Genomic DNA, 6357 nt, shown 5'->3' with positions numbered 1-6357 from the left:
TTTCGGGATAGTTTCGATTCTTTTGAGAAGCGCACCCGCTTTCAAGAAAACTACATTGACCATGATGCTCTTGGGGTATACACGCTGGAATGGTGAGTAGCGTGCGACCTACGGACCCCTTATTTAACACGGCTCCCTTGAGCCTTTCAGCTGACGAGCTGAGGTAACGCCCTACGCGCCTGGAGAGGTACCATACCTGAGAACACTTTGGCAGCCTGCACAGCAACCCCTGAAAACCGCCCTACACTCTGCTGATGAAGGACAATAATCCTGAAACACCGGTGTCCAGAGTTGGCCTGCAACCTTGCAATTACACTTCGATTCTTTTGAGAAGCGCACCCGCTTTCAAGAAAACTACATTGACCATGATGCTCTTGGGGTATACACGCTGGAATGGTGAGTAGCGTGCGACCTACGGACCCCTTATTTAACACGGCTCCCTTGAGCCTTTCAGCTGACGAGCTGAGGTAACGCCCTACGCGCCTGGAGAGGTACCATACCTGAGAACACTTTGGCAGCCTGCACAGCAACCCCTGAAAACCGCCCTACACTCTGCTGATGAAGGACAATAATCCTGAAACACCGGTGTCCAGAGTTGGCCTGCAACCTTGCAATTACACTTTGATTCTTTTGAGAAGCGCACCCGCTTTCAAGAAAACAACATTGACCATGATGCTCTTGGGGTATACACGCTGGAATGGTGAGTAGCGTGCGACCTACGGACCCCTTATTTAACACGGCTCCCTTGAGCCTTTCAGCTGACGAGCTGAGGTAACGCCCTACGCGCCTGGAGAGGTACCATACCTGAGAACACTTTGGCAGCCTGCACAGCAACCCCTGAAAACCGCCCTACACTCTGCTGATGAAGGACAATAATCCTGGAACACCGGTGTCCAGAGCTGGCCTGCAACCTTGCAATTACACTTCGATTCTTTTGAGAAGCGCACCCGCTTTCAAGAAAACTACATTGACCATGATGCTCTTGGGGTATACACGCTGGAATGGTGAGTAGCATGCGACCTACGGACCCCTTATTTAACACGGCTCCCTTGAGCCTTTCAGCTGACGAGCTGAGGTAACGCCCTACGCGCCTGGAGAGGTACCATACCTGAGAACACTTTGGCAGCCTGCACAGCAACCCCTGAAAACCGCCCTACACTCTGCTGATGAAGGACAATAATCCCGAAACACCGGTGTCCAGAGTTGGCCTGCAACCTTGCAATTACACTTCGATTCTTTTGAGAAGCGCACCCGCTTTCAAGAAAACTACATTGACCATGATGCTCTTGGGGTATACACGCTGGAATGGTGAGTAGCGTGCGACCTACGGACCCCTTATTTAACACGGCTCCCTTGAGCCTTTCAGCTGACGAGCTGAGGTAACGCCCTACGCGCCTGGAGAGGTACCATACCTGAGAACACTTTGGCAGCCTGCACAGCAACCCCTGAAAACCGCCCTACACTCTGCTGATGAAGGACAATAATCCTGAAACACCGGTGTCCAGAGTTGGCCTGCAACCTTGCAATTACACTTCGATTCTTTTGAGAAGCGCACCCGCTTTCAAGAAAACTACATTGACCATGATGCTCTTGGGGTATACACGTTGGAATGGTGAGTAGCGTGAAACCTACGGACCCCGTACTATTCTACAGAGGCCACGAGTGTGTGCACTTCCAATGGCTTGATGTAGGCATAGGAATCCCAGATTGCTTCCCATCAAAAACGAAAGGTCCTTCTCGTTTATCAAACAAGTGCATTCTGGGAGTTGCAGTCTTCCTTTGCTTCAGTGGAATTAATTCAGCTTAACACACCTGACACCAATAACTCGTGACAGGAAAACCCCGCACGGAAAACTTGTGGCCCTTCGGACGAGGAGTCATCTGAGATTTTTTTTTTTTTTTAAATAAGAAGGACTATGGGAAAATCATAATGTTTGGTGATAAGTGAGGAATTCCTTCTTTCTGCGAGAGCGGGCACGCCTGCGGCACTAATTATTAAAACTCGGCAGAAGAGTGTCCATTTACTCTTCACAGACAGACGTGCCTCCCCGGGGCACTAACTGTATGCAAATGCCCATTGTAGGTATCACACCAGGAAGTAGAGCTCAGAAAATATCCAGCGCAGCTCAAGCAACTTCCTCAAAGTGACCGGTGGCAGCAGAAACCCAGCTCGGACTGGCGCGCCGCATTCTCTGCTTTGGTGTGTTTTCTGGTTTTTGTGCCGCTACTTTTCAAGCCCGGAGGTCTCCCGTCGTACGAAAGTCTTTTTTCCTGGGCTCTGCTGGAGGGAGAAGAGCCGGCCACTGGGTCTCTTTGGGTCTTGGAGTGTAACCCCGCAACCAGTCTTCAGACTTCTCAGAGCAGCTGAAACAGTAAGTGTTTGTTTGCCGTTGTGTTTTCATAAACTATGGCTGAGCGGAGAAAGCAAAGACCGGAGAGTGAGCGCCCTCCTCAAATAACTTACTAGTATTAATGCTCCTTGTTGTCTGGACGTATGTCGTCTGCCGGGCTGTATGCTTGTGTTGGTCAGGTGTATATGTCGGCCGGTTGTGTATTTGTCTTCAGGGTGTGTATGCTTGTGTCTACCAGTACCAGGCTGTATGCGTCCACGGTCCAACGCACAAGGACAGCCGCTGAGGGAATCGCACTATGACCGGTTTTACGGTTCTAGAGGTGAGCTCAGATTTGGTGTTTCACGAGCCGCCTTTCGCCGGTGTTGTTCGGCAGCGCCCTGCCCTCTGCCCGGGGCTGGCTCTGTGCTCCGGGTCTGCAGCTCGCGCCCGGTCTGATCACGCTCATTGCAGCTGGGAGGGCGCGCGCGCACCGCCCCGGCCACAGGCGCACAGCGAGCCCTTTCATTCACGGCAGCTCGACTGACTGTCAATACCGGGCCGGGCTAGACGCCGAGCGCAGGCAGGTGCATCAGGGGGCGAGGGATGACAGCACGCAGCGCTTGAGAGCGGCCGCGCGCGCGAGGCATCCTCTCGCAGAGGAGTGCAGGGACCGCCACCGCTCCTGGGTCTGTAAGTAAGCATTCTACCCAGTTGCATTTTGGTACTTGCAGTCTTCAATTTATTGTGGTCAACAACGGACTCCAAGTCCTCGAGTGTAAAGTAGAAACCTGGACTGCGCTTCCCGAGCAAGGACTTCCGAAACCCGAGAGGCAGTCACACCTTAGCCTGGGGCAGTAGGGAACACCAGCCCTTGACGTGTAGAGGAGATGGCAAACGGTAGCCAGTATACGTAAATGTCTCCTGTGAAATCTGACACTCCACACCAGTTGTTTCACCCGAGGCTCCGCCAGAATCCCACATTTTCACGAGCGTTGAGGTGGAGAGAGGCGCGGTGTAGGTCGTGTTTAACTTGCCACTTGGACCCGCATTTCTCGGCACCTGTGAAGTCGAGCTCAGAGTTCTCTTTTGTATGTGTCATGCCCTGCACCTGCTTCCAAATCTGTCTGGCTTCCGCTTTATTATGTATTCCTTAAATTTGTGGCACCTGCACACTTTTTTTTACTAAGCGTCATGTGCAGGATATATTTTCCTAAATCCTTAAACGTTACAAAGTATGTTAACTGTGTGGTCTCAGATTGGAGTCGTAGTTCGCTCAGCCTTTCAACCGCCTTAAACTGAATGAATTGAGTGACCCGAGATGTCAACGTGAGTTCACTTTTCTGTCCTTAGACTTTGCTTTTATATATATGGGTGCATTCTGGGAGTTGTAGTCATAGTTCATTTTAATTGAGCCAACTGGACCTACCCACCAGATAACGTTATGTGAATTCAAAGTTCAAGAATGGAAAAGTGGTGTCCGGTGACACGGAGCCACCTGGTCACCCAAACAATAAACACCATTGAGTTTTGTAAAATAAATTTAAAAAAAATATATATACATACATTTATACATCCATACAAACATACACACACATATATGCATACATACAGTGTAAAAAAAGTCGCCTCAACGTTGAAGGTGCTAATAAACGGCTGTGTGCTCTCCTGCAGCCCAGTCAGTCCATGGCTGTCAAGTGTTTCCCTTTCTCTCTTCCTGGGTAGGACTATACAGCTCTCATTTCCGAATTCACCACCCCTGGGCTAGGAGTTGGTATTCTAAAGAAGGCAAAGTTGCCTGGGGTTCAAATGTATGTGTTTAACCGGTGGATTCTGGTTTGTCATATGTGAACAACAGTGTCTGTGAGTCCAGGTGTTTGTGAGGAACAGGACGTGGTGACAGAATTCCCCCTAATATGATGCTTACCTCAGGGGGCATAAGTTCAGCCAATCCTATTGTGCAGGATTCCCAGAAGGAGCGCCAAGGTCCTTCTGGGGGTGTTCAGCTCTTTGGTGTTGACAGTGGCGTTTTTTTCATAGTAATATTGTTCCAAATTTTTTTTTGAATAGTGAGAGAACTGTTTTTCCAGTTAAAGTATAGTTAGCGTTTTTTTTACATGTTGAGGCTTGTGTGTGTATCTATGTAACTGATTTCTTGTGTGCTTTTTAAATGTTTGCGATGCATTTCTTCAGTTGGAAACCATGGCATTTTCGCGTTTACCCTGTTTAATGGTTCCGTCGGTAACCCACGGGCTGTCTCTGAAGTGAGAGCAGCTACGGGGCGAGGTCCTTTCACTTCGATGCACTCTCTTTCTCTCCCTCTCACAACACTGACCGCAGCCACAGCGCTGGGGCAACCAGCTATGCTCTGATAGCAAACAAAACAAACAACAAACACTGGGTCAAACCAACAAATGCCACACCTAGCTGACGTGAGTCAAAACAAAGCAACAAAGACTACTTAAAAAAACTTGGAACACATTTTAGACGAACTTCTGCTCTCAGTAGTGTGGGAGCAAACGGAAGGTACCCCAAAACTGGGAAACCCCTAAATACACCTCAATAAGATTTCCAAAAAATATACTGGCTCGGAGACAGTGTTCAACCTTAGTTTTATGAGGTAATATATCCCTGTGTTAAAGCACTTCCCAATATATCAAAATAAAGCAAAATTCACATAATTTGCCTGGATCCAAGATCGCGGGGATAGGGCGGGTTCCTGGCATTGCCCATGAGTGTGTTCAAACCAATAAATGTGTGGTTTTCAATGATCCCTTAAGATCCCATGAAACCTAAGGGGCCTGATCCTAAAGGGTATTAGGTCAAATATTTAGGTACAGAGTATCTCTGCAATTCACAAGCTGCACATCTCTTTTTTTTCACACAATTTTGGTGGTTGCTAAATGTGGGCACACTTCTCCAATTGAGTCTAAGTCCCATTCATTTGTAGATTAGAGTATTAGGGTTCTGATTAATTACCGTAAATCATTTGACTAAATAAAGGGCAAGAAACATGTTGACCAGTTATAGAGAATAAGAAGAAACATTACCTTCCTTTATATTCCACTCTGTTTTTATTCATTAACAAGGACCTCCAAAATAATAAATAATTATGGTAGGGTTCATCATTTAATTTTATTTCCAGTTTCCTCGCCAATGTACACGTTTATAAAAAGCCTTTCACCTTCAAGAAACCTTCATTAATGATCAAACAAGTAAAAGAACACTGGCAAAGAGCCCCTTTCAGGGGACGGTTGGGCATTGCAGCGTCTGCCCAACGAGGAGCTGTCTGACGATTAAGCATGCCACCCTTGTTGGTGGATGAGGGCTCTTGTTCAGAAATGTAAATATTTTCAGAGTCCTGTATTGCGCCTAGGTACACTAGTGGTGTTTACATGGGGCATAATTAGGACCAGCATATTCTGCATTTTTTTTTATAGTATTGGGAGTGTGTCTGCTGGACCTTCATTACTCCCTGTCCCTCCAATTGTCTATTATAATGTAATGGTTTTAGTGCCCGGCTAATACTCAGCTTTGCTGTTTGCAGTGGCAGCCCCCTCAGTCTTTTACGGATGATACAACGTGATACCTGGTGAGGTTGAGTGCCCAAGTTCAGGGCTTTATATGTTCTCCAGTAGATCACAATTTACATTTTGGCTTGGATAACATGCCAATGCGCCTCCTTTAGCATTAGTGAGATGTACTCAGATTTTCTTTTTTGTGGATATGAGTCTAGCCATAGCATGAAAGATTACTTTGATCAGCGTTAGCGATTTCTGGGAAGTGCAAGGTACGTTTGTATTGTCAGAGCCCAAAAGTGGGATGAGCACCTGTTTCCAGCTCATTTTGCTGTTGAAAGATGCTTAATTTTCTTCAGAGTATAGAAAAACCTGCTAGAGTGAGCAAATTTGTAGATGTGCGGTTTTAATGATGGCATGATTTCAGTGCTTTGTGTAGACAGGGATTTCACAAACGATTAAAACGATGGATGGGAATAGCTCGTATTCATTCAGGAGAGCAGTGTGAT

At 47.3% G+C, this 6357-nt stretch overlaps 1 protein-coding gene across 4 annotated transcripts in view; it reads left to right on the top strand.

Moving 5' to 3' along the window:
• The first annotated feature begins 1830 nt into the window (after window positions 1–1830).
• The window catches only part of LYN (LYN proto-oncogene, Src family tyrosine kinase), a 396894-nt gene continuing 392367 nt past the window's right edge, over window positions 1831–6357 (top strand). Inside the window, exon 1 of one of the 4 annotated variants that reach the window (XM_078687292.1) lies at window positions 1831–2372. The gene's annotated coding sequence lies outside the window, so the exon portion shown is untranslated. Of the gene's footprint in view, window positions 2373–2942; window positions 3024–6357 lie in introns of those variants that run through there. The other 3 variants (XM_078687294.1, XM_078687293.1, XM_078687295.1) reach the window with 3 other exon arrangements.

This window comes from Lissotriton helveticus, chromosome 4_1 (assembly GCF_964261635.1).
Source record: "Lissotriton helveticus chromosome 4_1, aLisHel1.1, whole genome shotgun sequence".
Taxonomy (NCBI): Eukaryota; Metazoa; Chordata; class Amphibia; order Caudata; family Salamandridae; genus Lissotriton; species Lissotriton helveticus.
The sequence above is the reverse complement of the archived record's forward strand: the minus strand, read 5'-3'. Positions and strand labels throughout refer to the sequence as shown.